At 43.2% G+C, this 19794-nt stretch overlaps 1 long non-coding RNA gene across 1 annotated transcript in view; it reads left to right on the top strand.

Moving 5' to 3' along the window:
* The window catches only part of LOC134969149 (uncharacterized), a 99538-nt gene extending 81059 nt beyond the window's left edge, over positions 1-18479 (top strand). Inside the window, exons 2-3 of the long non-coding RNA XR_010189411.1 lie at positions 5923-6107; positions 18010-18479. This is a non-coding gene — a long non-coding RNA (uncharacterized LOC134969149). The remainder of the gene's footprint in view (positions 1-5922; positions 6108-18009) is intronic.
* The last annotated feature ends 1315 nt before the right edge of the window (positions 18480-19794 follow it).

Below are 19794 nucleotides of genomic sequence, written 5' to 3'. Positions count from 1 at the left end.
TGTTATTTGCCACTGTCTTTGCTAAACTTGAATACTGCTTGTTATCACACGGAGTCTGTTAATAAACTTTTATTTTGAATTTTAAACTGGTTGTCATGGTCACACCTTCGGGTAATCATTCTGCACTTACATGTCCAGGGGTCTGATTAAACCTCCCAGGTTTAATTTCATCTCAGCCCTACAACTGAGGCTTCCTCTCGTCAGCCTAAACCCTCAGTTGTGACATAGACGCACTGACGATCCCTCGGACGTTCCAGTTTGTGTACCTGTTCCCTCTTCTACCGTTAATCCTAAGGGTTCTAAAAGGCTAAGAAGGGAAAGCATTCAAGCAATTCTAATTGCCCTGGATTGGCCTCAAAGGGCGTGGTACTCGGACATCCTAACCTTGGCACTGGAGGATCTCTGGCCTTTGCTGCTTCAAAAGGATCATCTTCAACAAGGTCCATTCGTCTATCCAGACTTACAGCGGCTACGTTTGATGGCTTGGAAGTTGAGAGGGAGATTCTAGCAAGAAAAGGTCATCCCTCCCGGGTTATTTCCACCATGGTCCAGGCCAGGAAGATGGTTACGTCAAAACATTATCATCGTATCTGGAAAAAGTATGTTTCCTGGTGTGAAAGTAGAAAGGTTTCTCCCTTGGAATTTAGAATTGGTTGCTTTTATACTTTTCCTGCAAGCGGGAGTGGATATGGATCTACGTTTGGGCTCCCATCAAAGTCCAGATTTCGGTGCTCTCTATTTTCTTCCAAAAACAACCAGCCATGTTGCCGGAAGTACAAACTTTAATAAAAGGAGTTCTTCATATACAACCACCTTTCGTACCTCCATGGGATCTCAATGTGGTTCTGTCCTTTCTTAAATCGGACTGGTTTGAACCCTTACATAGGGTTTCTATTTCTCACTTGGAAGACAGTGATGTTATTAGCATTGGCGTCTTCTAGACGTGACTCTGAATTGGGGGCATTATCCTGTGAGAGCCCTTATTTGATTTTTCATGCAGACAGGGTGGAACTCAGGACCTGGCCTCAGTTTTTGCCAAAAGTGGTGTCAGCTTTTCACGTGAATCAACCTATTGTGGTTCCAGTGTTGTCTGACGCTTCTGTTGGCCCAGAGTCCTTGGATGTGGTGAGGGCTCTGAACATTTATGTAAAAAGGACTGCTTGTCATCGGAAATCTGATTCGCTGTTTGTCCAAGATTAGTCGGCCGGCTCCTAAGCAATCTGTTGCTCGTTAGCTCAGGTTGACCATTCAACAAGCCTATACTTCTGCGGCTCTGCCTTTGCCGACATCTATTCAGGCCCACTCAATTAAATCTGTGGGCTCTTCCTGGGTGACTGCCCGGGGTGTCTCGGCCTTACAGTTGTGCCGAGCTGCTACTTGGTCTGGTTTGAACACTTTGGTGAATTGTTATCGGTTCGACACCTTGGCCAAGGATGACCTTCAGTTTGGTCAGGTGGTTTTACAGGAGTCGCAGCACTCTCCCACCCGTTTGGGAGCTTTGGGACTTCCCCATGGTACTAAAATACAGATTCCCAGTATCCACTAGGACGTAAGAGAAAATAGGAATGTAATACCTACCAGTAATTCCTTTTCTCGTGGTCCGTAGTGGATACTGGGTGCCTGATTCAGTGCTTCGATTCCTGCTTACCTGAGTAAGTGTTTGGTTGGCCCACCATTGCGGTCCCATTATCTTGTTGGGATAGCTGTGCTATCCTGGTTAGGTTGGTGTTGCTATCCTCTGTTCTGGTTAGCGCCCTCCTTTCGATTATGGTTGTGTGTTGGCTTAGTGTCTAACCGCTGTTGTACCTGATTTCTTCTCTCGTGGTATGTCAGTCTCCTCGGGCACTGTTTCCTAGACTGAGTCTGGTAGGAGAGGCACAGAGGGGAGGAGCCAGCACACACATACACACACTAAAGGTTTTAAAGTGCCAGGCTCCAGTGGACCCGATCTATACCCCATGGTACTAAATTACAGATCCCCAGTATCCACTACGGACTACAAGAAAAGGAATTACCGGTAGGTATTAAATTCCTAAAAATTTTTACATTTGTGATTTTAATCAGCGCACCTGGATGACAAATTGCCTTCAATGCCTGGTGGATTACATTCATGATTTATTTTATGGAGACCCAGTGCAATTAATGTATGCATCCCGTACATTTCAAATTGGAGTAATCATTAGTATTTCCTCTATGAGCAAAGACTGGCTCAGTCCAATACATTACCATGGGATGGTTCTGCTCTTGGTCATTGCCCTGTTTATTTTAATGTCTCTGAAGAGTACGATCATGTTTCTCTATTTTACCTTTCAGTGGGTGGTTAGTGCAGTACACATCATGTTTTGGAACAGCTACCGGTGAGTAAATATATAACTCCTCTCTGCAGCAGTTTATACATTTGGTCAGAACTGCTTTCTTTTCATTAAATGGATTTCAAATATACTAAGTATTTGTAGTATTCTGGCAATGAACTTTAAAGGATGTGTTGAACAGAGGACATTCAGGTTCTAGGTCCACAATGCATCCATTTGCAGTGTCTTCTTATGTTCAACACCAGCATAAAACCTAGACTAATCCATTTTAATGACCATTGGGTAGAAGATATAACAGCATATGTAGAAATACAGTAATTGTGAATTATTATGTTTTTGAACACCACAGGGATTTTTTACTTTGTACAGGCTGGTGCCACACCATAGGTACTCCTAGGTTGATGCATGCACAGAATGCAGGTAGTTCAACTGGGTTAGTGTTGGGTGACAAGTGGTGTGGAAGAATGCTGGCAGGGGGGTGGGGTGGGGGTTGAGCACAACAAAGCCCCTTGGTGTCTCGCTGCGCTCGTCACAGGTTATGTTCTCACTCTGTGGGTGTCGTGAACACCCACAAATGGGAATAGTCCCTGTTAGTCAGCATGCAGACTGTAGGGCTTTTGATCACTTGGGATTCCGACGTCGGCATGGTGACTGCCGGGATCCCAAGTGCCGATCACATGACCGGATCCCCTTCAAACATTGTTACCATTAATCTGGAGAGTATGGATCTGTGTATACATATTTGTTATTGTTCTTTTGCCTTGCAAGACTCCTCATGAGAAGGTTGTTATGTAAAGAGGAGACAAATTTAGTAAATTGATCCATTAAATATTTGTCCCATTATGGCTTTATCTGTGAAACTTCGGATGTTTACTGAAACTTGGTGGGACGAATCTCATGATTGGACAGTCACTCTAGAGGGCTACACACTGTTTAGGAGAGACAGACTAAATAAAAAGGGTGGAGGGGTGTGTCTTTACGTAAAGCCGTTTTTAAAACCTGATATACAGGAAGATATTCAGGAGGGGACTGTAGACACTGTCGAGACATTAAGGGTAGAAATTGCATGCGGGGAAAAAGGAATAAAAAGGAATAAAAAAGTTAGTATTGGGTGTATGCTATAGGCCGCCTGGTATCAACGTATCTGATGAGGAATTGTTACTAAAGCAAATTGAAAGAGCAGCAGGAATAGGAGACATAGTAGTGATGGGAGATTTTAACTATCCAGAGATAAACTGGAAAAACGATTCATGTGATACTGCTAGGGGCAATATGTTTTTAAACACACTTAATGATAACTACTTAGTTCAATTAATTGAGGAACCAACTAGGTACAATGCAATCTTAGACCTGGTATTAACAAACAATGGGGATTTGGTATCAGGTATTATAGTAGGGGAACCCATAGGAAACAGCGACCACAATATGGTCACATTCAATATCAGTTTTCATAAACAGCCCTATACTGGCTCAACTAGGACTCTAAACTATAGCAAAGCAAATTTTGAAAAGATGAGGGTATTTTTCAGGGATATTGAATGGGAAGGTTTGTTTTTAGGAAAAAATACTACGGAGAAATGGGAGGTACTAAAATTCCTGCTAGCTAAAAATACACTCAAAGTTATTCCAACGAGCAGCAAAAAAAAGGACTAAAAATCATAAATCGATGTGGCTTAACAAAAAGATAAAGGAACTTATGGGCAAGAAAAGGCGAGCATTTAAAAAATACAAATCTGACGGGGAAGCAGAGTCATTTCAGCACTATAAGGAATGTAACAAAATATGCAAAAAGGAAATAAAAGCGGCTAAATTAGAAACTGAAAAACTAGTAGCAAAGGAAAGCAAAGCGAATCCCAAAAAATTCTTTAAATACATTAATAGCAAGAGATTAAAGAAGGAGAGTATAGGCCCTTTAAAAGACAAGTTGGGAGTCTTAAGCAAAAATGATAATGACATAGCGGACACACTAAATGAGTTTTTTTCAACAGTATTTACTAGAGAGGACCAAATTAGGGGCTAACCCATAATCTCAATAATGAGAATATCCCACTGATAGGTACTTATTTAAGCGAGGAAGTAGTCTGTGACCGATTAAAACATTTAAATATTAATAAATCACCAGGTCCTGATGGTATTCACCCAAGGGTTCTAATGGAGCTTCACTCTGAACTTGCAAAACCGCTATTTTTGATCTTTAAGAATTCAGTAATATCAGGTATGGTTCCCAAAGACTGGCGTATAGCGGAAGTAGTGCCTATATTCAAAAAGGGAAGTAAAGCTGAACCAGGTAATTATAGACCAGTTAGTCTTACATCTATAGTGGGGAAAGTATTGGAAGGTATTCTAAGAGACAGTATTCAGAAGTTCCTTGAAGTCAATAAGGTCATTAAAAGGAATCAACATGGGTTTATGAAGGACAGATCCTGTCAAACCAACTTACTTGGCTTTTATGAAACAGTAAGCGCAAACATAGATCAGGGTAAAGAGGTGGATGTAATCTTTTTAGATTTTGCCAAAGCATTCGACACTTTACCACACATGAGACTTATCTACAAGCTACAAGAATCAGGGCTAGGAAGCACAATATGCACTTGGGTCAAAAACTGGTTAGCTGATAGGGAGCAGTGCGTTGTGGTTAATGGATCTTTTTCAAATTGGACTGAAGTTCTAAGTGGTGTGCCGCAAGGCTCAGTATTAGGACCGCTATTGTTCAATATTTTCATTAACGACCTAACAGAAGGTCTAGAGAGCATGGTGTCAATTTTTGCAGATGATGCCAAATTGTGTAAAGTTATAAATGCGGAGGGGGATGCTGAGGCGCTTCAGAATGACTTAGTTAAATTAGAAGCTTGGGCAGCGAAATGGAGAATGCGCTTCAATACAGACAAGTGTAAGGTAATGCACTGTGGTAACAAGAACAAAAATAACACCTACCTACTAAATGGGGTAGTATGCATGATATAGAAACTGTTTGTCTGTTTAAAAAGTGCACAATTTGTTGGTAACAAGAACAAAAATAACACCTACCTACTAAATGGGGTAAAATTAGGGGATTCTGTACTGGAAAAGGACTTAGGTGTCCTCATAGATAGCAAACTAAGCAGTAGTACCTAAAACGGACAGTTGACACCCAGAAACGCCCTCTTCCTGTCAATCACTCTGCGGCCAGCAGTGCGACTGAAAAGCTTCGCTAGACCTTGTGTGAAACTACAACGTTCGTTGTAATAGTACGTTGCGAGTGCGCATTGCGCCACATATGCATGCGCAGAAGTGCCTTTTTTTGCCTGATCGCTGCAGTGAACTAAAGCAGCTAGCGATCAACTCGGAATGACCCCCAATGTCCAGATGGCGATAAGAAAAAGGCCTTCTCATTAAATTAATGAGCAAACAGTGATAAGAATATATTCAGGAATGCTATAATTGGTTTTAATTAAATAATTGTTTATCTTTGCACACAGTGTACTTTGATTGGCTAACACACTGCCATACCTTTATTCCTTTGTTCATTTGTGTATAAATAAAGGCTCCTAGAGCAACGAGTCAGATCAGAAATGACTTGCTGAGCTTCTACATATCTCCTGTGTGTTGTCTCATTATTTCTGGTCTCCAGCTGGCTGCGAAGTACAGAACCATTGACTGATGTTCGAGGGTATTGAACAGACAACCGAAGGACATTGATATACGGAGTCTATCTCCAACAGTTACATGGGGGCTCGTGACCCGGGATCACTAACGCTCCTGCCAGCAGATGACGACACGGCTGATGCTCATATACAACCAATGACAAAACCCCGGGTGAGTAATCTAAAGATTCATTTTCAACTTGATTGCTCTCTCAGTGTTTGTATACTATCTACCAGTCTGTTCATCTATGTGCAGATAGTATGCATGATATAGAAACTGTTTGTCTGTTTAAAAAGTGCACAATTTGTTGTTTTTTGTGTTCTCTGATAAAGTACATACATAAGTTTCAGTTTCAGTTTTTACATTTACAAACATTTTTTTCTCTTTCTCAAATGACATGTCAGTATTGTAAATGTTCATTATTATTATTATTATGGTATAATCTTAAACCTGAACCAGAATATTGTGAATTTAAGGGGATATTGCCACAAAGTGATTTCAGTTTTGTAGGGAACCACTGTCTAGATTGTCGTGCACACATTATAATATATATAGTATCATGGAATTCAGACTTAAGGGTAAGACGGACTCAATAGAAAGGGAGTTCGGATATCATTGCCCTAAGTGCATGCTGGAGTCAATAGAGATGGGGCTCAGGTATGATTGCCCAGTGTGTACGGGACACATTTTCAAACTCAAGGGGACTGTATTCTAAGAATAGTCGGGGTTATTCCAAGAATACTAGGGGCAACAGAATACATGATACGGGGAGGAATTTATGAAGGACAAGGTACAGATTCACAGAGTAATTTAACAATAATCATAGGGATACAGCTCAGCAGTCCAGAAGAAGTAGTCTATTATACAGGGCTCACTTGGGGAGCATTGGTAATTGATTTTCCACCACCACAAGGAGGAAAAGGCAATGCCACAACACCAGTCATCTGTCCACAGACGGATTTGAGAAACTCTTTGGCCACAAGGGTAGAGGGGTTTATTCAGAGTCGCCTCCTGAACGATATATATATATATGTAATTAGAGACAGATATAAGAGACGTATAACACAGTGGTTAAAGAAGTCTTTGTGGACTAGGTAAAGTCCAGTCAGCAATATCAAAGTTTTATTGTGTCAGAGATTAAGATCCAAATAGTTTGCTTCATTTGACCTTTTTATTGTTGGTTTGATTAACTTTCCCATAAAGGTATATCCCATATAAACATAAACTGACTTTTGTTTTTGAGTACTATGCAGTGCAGGCAACGGTTTCAGCCCATAAGGATATCGCAAGGTGAACTGATCATTCATGCGGTGGGTGCACATGGTAGGACAACCAGGGAGAGGCCTACCCTGGGGATTGTCAGTGATAGGGAGGGGGGGGAAAGCACTTAATGGTATTGGTGCGATTTTTAAAAAGGGCAAACTTCCCAGGGGAAGGGATACTGGTTCCTGACTAAGGGAGAAGGGTTAAGCAAATAAGAAACACTGTATTAATAAAAGTGGTTTTTCTGACACTGTAAAAATTTGGCAAACTGTCCCAGGAAATTGAGGTTCAATACATCACCTGTATATATGAGAAATAATAATGTCATAGGTCTTGGCAACATAATGCCCCTAGAAAACAGACTTTGCACATGCTTTGATTTATTAGAGAGAAATGTCTAACCCTCTGTTATAATTTTTATATTACATGCACACCGCTGTAGATTACAGGAAAACAGCAATGTGTATATGTAGTGGGAATTGCAGTTTTGCTGCCCCCTCGTTTATAAGCTGAAAGGTTTTAATGTGGCTCAGGAAAGAGTTAAAGAAACAGTATGTATAAATAATGCTTCTGCATGAAAGAGCATACTGTAATATGTACACATATACAGATGTAATATGTTTATGACTGCAAATTATATTAATGGGTAATCATGCATACTTATGTAGATTTATATATTCCCATAAGTCATTTTACATATAAGCAATGTGTATTTTAATTTTGGTTTAAGAAAAAGTTCTCAGCTGTTAGGTATTTGGAGACAGTAGTATAGTGACTCATTACTACTGTACTTTGTTATTATCTGAAATACTAGAAGTTTCTGTAATGCATTTTTAATGCAGGGGAAAATTAATCCGACGTTGCAACCCCAGACATATTGATCAGGAACATTACACACCATGGTTTCAGTCTGATATGTTAAGAATTGTAAATTAATTACCAGATATAAGGAAAAATCCTGTGGTATATAATTTTTTTAAGCAATTGTCACAAGTATGTGGTATATACAGACCTTGCTGGATAGATTTAGAGCAAATTATTAGTACAGCAGTAGGCTCTGGAAAATATTCCCTTATGGAACAAATGGCTGCCTGAGATGCAGCAGGTGGTAGAGGAAAAAAAATTGCAGACAGGCCAGCAGCGGATGAGAGATATACTAGAGCAAGTGGAACAAATCTCTTAGCAAGAGTATAGTGGAGATATTTCCAAATACAGGAAACCGCACCCGCGACACCAGATATTGTACAGAAAACAGACAATGTATGCCAGTACTATGATAAACTTGTGGTTAGACAAGAGGAGGAAGGATATCCAGTATGTGATGCTGCAGGAGCAAGAATGTTAAAGACAAAGTTTTTTAAATGGTTTAAAGAATGAATTAAGACCTCAGCTTTTCCAGATACAGGTGCTGGAAGGCATTGAGGATTTGGAAAAGGAAAAGAAGGACAAACGCATGTCTAAAACTCCTGCAGTGACTGTTCACCTGATACAAGGTCCTCAAAAGACATGGATACCAAGACCCAGGAGTGGACAAGAAGGAAAGCCACACCAAACAAGGGAACAAATGGATGTACAAGGTAATAACATGACTGGCAAATGTTTTTGGTGTAAGCTCCCAGGACATCAAAAGGATTGCAGAAAATATCTTAGATTCACGCAAAGACGACAGCAAACTTCTGACCAGCCATATGTAAACCAACATGCACAAGATGACAGAGTATGAAGATGCGCAACCCCTGTGTCAGTGACAGTATCTGTGTATCCTGTGGCAACTGACATTTCAACAAAAGGTACCATTACAGTGACTTTACCCACAGGACAAGAACTTAATTGTTTAATAGACACAGGGGCTTCAAGAACTGTTTTTGTGCACAACCAGATTCCTCCACATTTACTTACAGATCAGGCCATCGAAGCAACTGGATTGGGAGGTCAAGCCCTACCCCTGCAAGAAAGTAAGATGATGCCCTTACTCATCAATAATGAAGCCAAACCTGTCCCAGCAGCATTCCTAACCTCACCCACCTGTCCAGTCAACCTTTTGGGAGTGGACATCCTAGCCCTAATGCAAGCAACAATCCAGTACACCCCACAAGGCATTAAGTATACCAGCAACATTCCAGCAAAGATACAACCTGAAATAGAAGCTGCTATACAAGTCTACCTCTCAAAGAAAAAGAAAGATGAAGAGGAACAGCAACTCCCAGCATGGACATCATCAGTCCCTGATAGATTATGGTCCAAGGAAAAACGGATGTAGGCCTTCTTAAAGTACAGCCACTACAACTGCAACTTAAAAAACGAACGGTACTAGTGTCCATCAAACAGTACCCCCTTACTACACATAAGGGTAAACAATACTGCTGGACAAGACTGCCCCAGGGGGGGGGGGGGGGGGCACATCACCAAGTGATTTCACTGAAGCCATGTTTACAATATTACAAACATGGAGACCCCTCTATCCAGAAAACACACAGCTCATACAGTATGTAGATGACATGCTAATTGCCACCACCACTGAAAAGAAGTACCAAGAAGAGACAGTGTCCTTATTGAAGTTTCTGGAAGAACAAGACTGCAGTGCCTCAAAGGTGTTAGGGTCTCCTGCCCTGTGCTGCCACGTCGTCATGGCAACCGGGAGACAAGTGCTAGCGGAGTAACCTGAGCGCAGCTGATACTCCGGTTCGGGTCTTTTGCTGTGCAGTGGTTATAGGCTCTGTGCACGGCAGGGGATCCGGTGCTGGTTTTTGTGCTCACAGTCTGTGAGGTCTGAGTGGGGCGTGGACAGCACGTGCTTTATAAGGCCTCTTCTCAGGGTAAGCAGATGCTGCTGAATCTTTGTTGGTTAGTCAGTTCCTGAAAGTTAACCAGTACTGTGTAGCTTTGTATTTGTTTGTTGCTTACTGCAAATAGGCCTGGGGATTTGGTATTACACTCTGCCAATCCAGACCTAGCAGTAAGACTGGAGTCAGTCGTTTAGCTTGCTGGGGTTCTGTTACTACTCTGTGAACTTAGCAAGTTTGCGGCTGTATTCTAAGACTTGCCTGTCTAATCCTGTCTCACTGTGCTAGGTGTCAGGGGTCAGTTTAGTGGCAGTAAGCTGAACCTGTGCACTGCAAGTGAGAATTAGGATTGTGGAGACTCTCCTTGTGTCTATCATTCCATCTCTGACCAAGGAGTTTACTGCCACACCCGTTGGTAACCCTTTAGGGTTTTGCTGTTGCCCTTAGCAACAGCATTTCGGGTTCTCTACGTATTAAAACACAACATCTTGCTTTTCCCATCTGAGCAGTTCTAATACAAGGGAGATACCCAGTTCCTTAGCCTCTGGGCTTCTCTGTTCACCTTGTGTGTATTTTGTTACCCTATCACCTTCTGTGTACGTTATGTCATATTCCCCAGTCTGTCTGTGAGTCCATTTGTTTTGCATAACAGTTCTGACACCAGTACTTTCCTGCAGGCACTGGTGTGCATAACATATTCAGCAGCCTAATACTCCTGTTGAAATTTTGTGGGAATATGGAGCATACCCCTCAAAATACGTTGCAACAGGTGGTCGATCAGGTGCAGGTCCTGACTCGACAATTTAATGATTTGTCCATTAAAATGCACACCTCCCAGGCTGCTGGCGGAGCTCCCGCAGCAGCAGCACCTGCAGGGGTTAAGGAGCCGAAAGTAAATCTCCCGGATCGTTTTTCTGGAGATCGCTCGCAGTTCTTTTGTTTCAAGGAGAGCTGCAAGCTATACTTCCGGCTTAGGCCTCAGTCTTCTGGGTCGGAGATTCAGCGGGTGGGCATAGTGATTTCCTTGCTACAAGGAGACCCACAGGTCTGGGCATATGGGTTGCAGCCTGACTGTCCGTCGCTTAAAAGTGTTGATGCTTTTTTTTACGGCACTGGGCATGTTGTATGATGACCCTGACAAGACGGCCTCAGCCGAGGCTCAGATTTCGATCCTTAAGCAAGGGCGAAGGCCAGTTGAGGTTTACTGTACGGAGTTTCGGAGGTTGGCCCATGATACCCAGTGGAATGACCCAGCCCTGAGACACCAGTACCGAAGAGGTCTTTCTAACCAGATAAAGGACCAACTGGTACAATATCCCTTGCCTGATAGCTTGGATCAGCTCATGCAGTTATCCATCCGGGTGGATAGACGGCTGAGAGAGCGTAGGCTTGAAAGGGAGACTGAGATTTCCTTCCTTCCCAAGGGAACCTCAGACTCTGAGGAATTTTCCGAGGAGCCTATGCAGATTGGGGCTACCCGCCTCTCCTCGCGTGAGAAGACGCGGAGGAGACAGCAGGGGTTGTGTTTGTACTGTGGGAATAAAGGTCATGTGGTAGTATCATGCCCAGAAAAGCCGGAAAACTTCAGGGCCTGAGGGTGATGGGAAATATCCTGTCAGGCCAGAAGTCAGAATTTCCCAAGAAGACTTTTATCATTCCGGTGACCTTGAAGATCCTCGGTCAAACTGTCAAGACTGAGGCCTTTGTGGACAGTGGGGCCGATGGGGTTTTTATGGACCGCCAATTCGCCCTGAAACACTCTGTTCCCTTAGTACCCTTGGCATCGGAAATTGAGATTTGTGGGTTAAACGGAGAACCATTATCCCAAGGTAAAATTACCTCTTGCACTAGCCAGATTTCTTTGTTTATTGGAGCCACACACTCTGAAAAATTGTCCTTTTATGTGACTGTCTGTACTTTTGCCCCATTGGTGTTGGGGTTACCCTGGTTAAGGGCCCACAATCCTCAACTTGACTGGGTCTCTGGGGAGATTCTTAGTTGGGTTACTGATTGTTTCAGGAGTTTCTTGAGCCTTCCAGTCAGGCTCTCGCAGCTAAGTTTGCCAGGATTGCCAGGGTGTTATGCAGATTTTGCGGACGTGTTCTCCAAAAAAGTTGCAGAGGTACTACCTCCCCATCGCCCCTATGACTGTGCCATTGATTTGTTGCCAAATGCTAAGCTTCCCAAGAGCAGGTTGTACTCCCTGTCACGTCCTGAGACTCAGGCTATGGCAGAGTACATTCAGGAGAACTTGGCTAAGGGATTTATCAGACCTTCACAGTCTCCAGTTGGGTCGGGGTTCTTCTTCGTGGGTAAAAAGGACGGTTCGTTGCGACCCTGCATCGACTTCAGGGAATTGAACCGTATCACGATTAAAAACTCATAACCACTGCCTCTCATTTCGGTCTTGTTTGACCAGCTTCGTACTGCCACCATTTTTTCTAAGATTGACCTACGCGGTGCGTACAATCTAATCCGAATAAGAGAGGGGGATGAATGGAAGACTGCCTTTAATACCCACTCAGGGCATTATGAATATTTGGTGATGCCTTTTGGGCTCTGTAATGCCCCGGCAGTCTTCCAGGATTTCATGAATGATGTGCTCAGGGAATATTTGGATAGATTCTTAGTTGTATACTTAGATGACATCCTAATCTTCTCCCATTCCCTGGAGGAACATCGGAAGCATGTACGCTTAGTCCTCCAGAAACTCAGAGACCACCGGCTTGGGGCGAAGCTGGAGAAGTGCGAATTTGAAGTTCAGCAAATCGCATTTCTAGGATATATTATCTCCCCAGAAGGTTTCCAAATGGAGGGTTCCAAGGTACAGGCAGTCCTGGATTGGGTGCAGCCCACTAGTTTGAAGGCGCTTCAGCGTTTCCTGGGCTTTGCGAATTTTTATAGACGATTTATCGCTGGATTTTCATCTATAGTGGCGCCCTTGGTGGCACTCACTAAGAAAGGGGCGGATGTTGCTCACTGGTCTTGTGAGGCTAAAGCGGCTTTTGCCCGTCTCAAAAGGGCATTTGTTTCGGCCAAGGTGCTGCGACACCCAGATCCAGAGCGTCCTTTTGTGGTGGAGGTGGATGCCTCTGAGATGGGTATTGGGGCAGTGCTTTCTCAGATGGGAGTGTCTGATAATCGCCTTCATCCCTGTGCTTACTTTTCCCGTAAATTTTCGCCTGCCGAGATGAATTATGACGTGGGTAACCGGGAATTGTTGGCTATTAAGGATGCACTCGAGGAGTGGAGACACTGGCTTGAGGGGGCTAAGTTTGTGGTCTCAATTCTCACTGACCATAAGAATCTGGCATATTTAGAGTCAGCAAAGCGTCTCAATGCCAGGCAGGCACGATGGGCTTTGTTTTTTGCTCGCTTTAATTTTTTGATAACATATCGCCCTGGGTCAAAAAACATCAAGGCTGATGCGCTCTCGCGGAGTTTTGCTCCAATCCAGGAGACCACCGAGGAGCCGTTGCCCATTGTTTCCCCATCATGTATTAAAGTGGGCATTACCCAGGACCTCTTATCATTAGTCCTTAGAGCACAGGAGCAGGCTCCTCCAGACCTTCCGGTAGGTCTTTTGTTTGTGCCTCCTAGGTTAAGACAGCGAGTGTTCCTGGAATTCCATGCCAAGAAGTCGGCAGGTCACCCGGGTATTTCCAGAACTCGGGAGTTGCTATCTAGGGCGGTGTGGTGGCCCTCCGTGGCTAAGGATGTAGATCAGTGGGTTCGGGCATGTGACATCTGTGCCCGAAATAAGACTCCTAGAGGGGTTCCTGTTGGCCCATTACATCCACTCTCTATCCCATCTAAGCCATGGACCCACATTTCAATGGATTTTGTGGTGGACTTGCCCAAATCCTCGGGGATGACAGCCATCTGGGTTGTCGTTGACAGGTTTTCGAAGATGGCGCACTTCGTTCCACTGGTTGGGCTGCCATCGGCCAGACGCCTGTCTGAATTATTTATGCTGCATGTTGTGCGTCTCCACGGGTTGCCACTTGATGTGGTCTCTGACCGCGGATCCCAGTTTGTGGCCAAATTCTGGAGGGCATTTTGTTCCGATCTCCAGATTTCTGTCAGCTTGTCGTCAGGCTACCATCCGCAGTCTAATGGGCAGACTGAAAGGGTGAACCAGTCCTTGGAGCAGTTCCTCAGGTGTTATGTCTCCAAGTGTCAGACTGACTGGGTTGCTCATCTGTCCATGGCGGAGTTTGCCTATAACAACGCGGCTCACTCTGCTACAGGGATCTCTCCCTTCCTTTGTGTGTATGGGCATCATAATAAGGCCAATTCTTTTGACCCCCTGGACTCCACGCCTGGTGGTTCCTCTGTGGTTTCGGTCCTTAGAGGTATTTGGCGGAAAGTGAAGAAAGCCCTTGTGTCTGTGTCATTAGTGACCAAAAGGGTTTTTGATAAGCGGAAAAGACCCTGCAGCTTCAAATTAGGAGACTTCGTCTGGTTGTCTACCAAGAATTTGAAGTTGAGACAGCCATCTCATAAGTTAGGCCCCCGGTTCATCGGCCCTTATAAGATCACCAGGGTTATCAATCCGGTGGCATTTCAGTTAGATCTGCCCCGTTCTTTGGGTATCAATAAAACATTTCATTGTTCCCTTTTAAAACGGGCGATTAGTAATCCTTCTTCCAGTGGAAGACCTTCCCCTCTTCTGATACGTGGCCAGAGGGAGTTTGTTGTTGAAAGGATTCTTGACTCCAAGGTGGTTCGGGGTCGGCTGTCATTTTTGGTGCACTGGACGGGGTATGGCCCGGAGGAGCGGTCGTGGGTGCGCAGTTGTGATCTTCATGCCCCCAGACTGATACGCTCTTTCTTCTCGCAGTTCCCCGATAAACCCGGTGGTAGGGGTTCTTTGACCCCTCGTCAGAGGGGGGGTACTGTTAGGGTCTCCTGCCCTGTGCTGCCACGTCGTCATGGCAACCGGGAGACAAGTGCTAGCGGAGTAACCTGAGCGCAGCTGATACTCCGGTTCGGGTCTTTTGCTGTGCAGTGGTTATAGGCTCTGTGCACGGCAGGGGATCCGGTGCTGGTTTTTGCGCTCACAGTCTGTGAGGTCTGAGTGGGGCGTGGACAGCACCTGCTTTATAAGGCCTCTTCTCAGGGTAAGCAGATGCTGCTGAATCTTTGTTGGTTAGTCAGTTCCTGAAAGTTAACCAGTACTGTGTAGCTTTGTATTTGTTTGTTGCTTACTGCAAATAGGCCTGGGGATTTGGTATTACACTCTGCCAATCCAGACCTAGCAGTAAGACTGGAGTCAGTCGTTTAGCTTGCTGGGGTTCTGTTACTTCTCTGTGAACTTAGCAAGTTTGCGGCTGTATTCTAAGACTTGCCTGTCTAATCCTGTCTCACTGTGCTAGGTGTCAGGGGTCAGTTTAGTGGCAGTAAGCTGAACCTGTGCACTGCAAGTGAGAATTAGGATTGTGGAGACTCTCCTTGTGTCTATCATTCCATCTCTGACCAAGGAGTTTACTGCCACACCCGTTGGTAACCCTTTAGGGTTTTGCTGTTGCCCTTAGCAACAGCATTTCGGGTTCTCTACGTATTAAAACACAACATCTTGCTTTTCCCATCTGAGCAGTTCTAATACAAGGGAGATACCCAGTTCCTTAGCCTCTGGGCTTCTCTGTTCACCTTGTGTGTATTTTGTTACCCTATCACCTTCTGTGTACGTTATGTCATATTCCCCAGTCTGTCTGTGAGTCCATTTGTTTTGCATAACAGTTCTGACACCAGTACTTTCCTGCAGGCACTGGTGTGCATAACAAAAGGAGAAATTGCAGCTAGCAAAGCAAAAGGTAATCTTCCTAGGACATGGTATTTCTCACGGTAAAAGGCACCTGACAGAAGACAGGAAAAGGCTCATACTGCAAGCAAAAAAGCCAACTACTGTGAAGCAAGGCAGATCATTCCTAGGCCTAGTGGGATACTGCAGAGAATGGATATCTCTAGCATCAGTCTACATGAAAGCATTATATGACAACACCGAAAGTGAGGGAGGGTCCACATCCTACACAGCAACAGATGAATGAAGCAATTGAACAATTGGAAGCAGCAGTTGCCTCATCTCCAGCCCTAGGACTACCTGACTACAGTAAATCTTTTACCTTGTATTGTCATGAAAAAGGAGGCCATGCACTGGGAGTCCTCAAATTCACGGACTAAAGCAAAGACCAGTGGCCTACCACTCAAGCAAGCTTGACAACATTATTCAAGCAGCACCTACCTGCATCAGAGCAGTGGCAGCAGCAGTCCTTGAAGAGGACAAGAGCACAGGCATAGTGCTGAATCATAAGCTTATCATCCAGGAACCGCATGCAGATACAGAGAAGCTTCAACAAGCAAGAACCAAACACCTGTCAGCAGCAAGGCTGACCAAGTATGAGGTAGTACTGCTAAGTGCAACAAATGGGACCATCAGAAGATGTACTACGCTCAACCCAGCAACCCTTTTACCAGCATTAATAAATAAAGGTGTTGAATCTCAAGATTCAAAAGGAGGGAGAAACAGATTATCTTCCCTATTGATGGATCAGCAAGAAGATGATGATGAGGACCAGGAAGGTGGTCCAGAAAAGGAAGATACAGACAGATCATCATGGACGCAGGACCAGAGGGCCGGTCCAGATCAAGACGATAGTTCTACTAATCAAAATTTTCTTTTTCCCATGATTGAGTGGCTTTAATGGAACAAGAAACTCAACCTTTGCCACATATTACAGATACATCCCTACTCAATGCTCACCATGAGCTATATGTGGATGGTTCAAGATACTATGAGGATGGGATTCCTTATACAGGATATGCAGTAACTACTGAAATTGAAGTTGTGGACTCAGGATCCTTACCATCCTAGCACAGGATTGTGGGCCAGATATGGAAAAGCAGAGGCTTCAAGACGGCAAGTGGCGAAGATATACAACATGCTTCACTGATCAGACACCAGTTCAGAGCTCTGCAGGGGCCACAAAAAAGTTGCAGTGATGAAGATCCAGGCACACGCAAGAAACAACACTCCTGAAAAAAGAGGCAACAATCTGGCAAGATGCTGAAGCCAAGAGGGCAGCAAAATGCCCCTAGCAGAAAAAGCAAGCCTATACAGTAAAGTAACCATTCCAGCGCCAGACCAAAATGCCTGATTATGCCACACTGATTGAACTTCAGAACCAAGCAGGAGAGAACGAGAGAGTAGCCTGTGGATAAAGAAAGCAACCAAACAACCAGTGAAGGTAGCAATCTATACCACACAGATAGAAGAAACAAAGCCTCAAATGCCTAATCTACAGGATTTGAAGACATTTCAGGAACAAGTAGGTCCTCAAGAAAAAGCAGCATGGCAGGGAAGAGGAGCCAGACAAGAAGAAGAAACTGGTTTATGGAAATTAGAAGAGAAGTTATGCTTACCCAGAAGCTTATATCCATTTATGTGTTAAGTCAGCCATGGACTCACACACCTGGGAAAGGATCAAATGGGAAATTTAGTTAATGAAAGATGGATAGCTCCAGAATTTTATCCAGATGCAGCCAAATTTGTACAAGCCTGCTAGATATGTGGAAATGTCTAATCCAGGACAGTAGGTCAAGACAACCCTTGGAGAAATCCCCAAAAGTTATTTTCCATTTCGAAGACTGCAAATTGACTATAACTAACTGCCAAAGATGTATTGGTAGCCACAGACATTTTCAGTTATTGGCCAATGGCAAAAGCTACAGCAAAATCAATAGCTAGAGAGTTAAGTTCAGAAGTTATTTGCAGATATGGAGTACCAGATTAGTGAGTGTGTCACAGAAACCAGAAAGGGATGCTAAAGTGTTTATTTTTAGTACTGGTTAATAGTAGAACCATACTCAGTAAAACCACAGGTTATTCACCTTATGAAATCTTGTTTAATAGCATACCTAAGATAGGATGTTATTATCCACAAGAGTTACAGCATAAATATGGTGATTTGACTGCATATGTTAAAAAAAAGTCTTACTGAAGAAACTGACACCTCTGTTTTCTCTAGTTTTTGCCTCTCTCCCAGTTTCAGGAGCAGCTCTGAATCCCCACAAAATTTAACCAGGAGATTGGGTGTATCTGAAAAGACATGTGAGAAAGTCACTTGAGCCCAGATTTGATGGTCCATATCAAGTGTTGCTGACCACGCCTACTTCTGTGAAAATTAAGGCGAGAGAGAGACTTGGGTGCCACTGCAAACTTGCCCAAGTTAAGTTTGATCAATAAAATACACAAACATGCAGAGGCTAAGTGGGCCTAAATCAGACAGGCCACTATGGGTCATTAGATTGGGAACTTCAGTATTTATTGCATGACATTATATACCCAGACAAGTAGAATGTGTTGTACATTTATCACTAATGAAACAGATAATGCACAAGAAGTGGTTCAATGGCATGTCCAAGAAATAGAAAAGAAAAACAAGCATATGCCAACAAAAACAATATCCCTGACACTCTAGAGCAGGCATTCCCAACCACGGTCCTCAATGCACACTAACAGTGCAGGTTTTAGTGATATCCAGGCTTCAGCACAGGTGACTTAATTAGTACCTCAGTTATTTGGATTTAACCATCTATGCTGCAGCCTGGATATCACTAAAACCTGCACTGTTGGTGTGCCTTGAGGACCGTGGGTGGGAATGCCTGCTCTAGAGGGTGACTGGGGATGGTTATCATGGCTAAATCCTACTAAGTGGTTTAGTGGAATCAAAGGATGGATTTTTGGAATTTTTATGTTTTTGTTAAAAATTGTTGTCTTATCAATTATAATATAATCTGTGTTTTAAGATATTGCTTTGCTGTTTTTCAGTTTGCAAGAAACAAGTAAAGAAAGGTTTTGATACTTCCAAGTTTAAGGATTTACAGAAAAGTCTGGCAAGAAAGAGCCATGAACAGTCTACCTTGATGGATATGAGTGAACGGTCATCAATCCTCCATCAGACAGAATGAAAGCACCATCTCGCAGGGTTATAGCCTTTAGCACCTTCATAGCTAGACTGTCTGCTTAGACTCGTTAGGCAGAGAAATTGTAATGCCAGATATACTGTAATGTCAGATTAATATAAAAACGAGGGACTGAAAGAGACAGTATTATGCTAAAGCAGCTATCAGCCATTTTGTTTAATGGCAGCCATTCTAGATGTATTACAAACTATTTTTTATAGGTTTATAAGTAATGCTGACATTTATATGATATATGCATGAGATCCTTAGGCCTAGCAACCTGTATAAGAAATATGCACTCCAACATATTGGTAATGGTCAAGGATTAGCTCAGATGCATATATGGGTTATTAATCCTACCTACCCCTTTAAGAGTTTATTAAGTGAATTTTTGTACTTGCATAAACAAAACTTATTGATAAGAAACAGTAGCTTGTTAAAAAAGATAATTTTTAAGGGCAAGCAACTCCCTATTAGCTCGTTAGGCTAATAAATCTAAAATAATTCACACCTGCAGATTAAAGGAGTTTTTTGTCAAGATTCCCAGAAATTGGCAAGACGCCCAGAAAAATGACCTTAAGCCATTTTAAAGGAATTTGACGTTTTAAATATAAAATCATCTTTATAACTGTTGTAAGCTTTGCATTTTATAACTAAAAGCACGTATAATGCTATAAAATAAGTTTCAACCCAATAAGTAGTTATGTGATTCTATGTCTCATAATTTGGTATTGATTAGAATGTTCATTGCAATAATCAATGAGAACAGTAAAGGAGTATGTTTTGCAGTGCCGTAACTAGACATTTTAGCGCTGTGTGCAAGAAATGGCTTTGGCGCCCCCCCTCCC

This window comes from Pseudophryne corroboree, chromosome 11 (assembly GCF_028390025.1).
Source record: "Pseudophryne corroboree isolate aPseCor3 chromosome 11, aPseCor3.hap2, whole genome shotgun sequence".
NCBI classification, from domain to species: Eukaryota; Metazoa; Chordata; class Amphibia; order Anura; family Myobatrachidae; genus Pseudophryne; species Pseudophryne corroboree.
The sequence above is the reverse complement of the archived record's forward strand: the minus strand, read 5'-3'. Positions and strand labels throughout refer to the sequence as shown.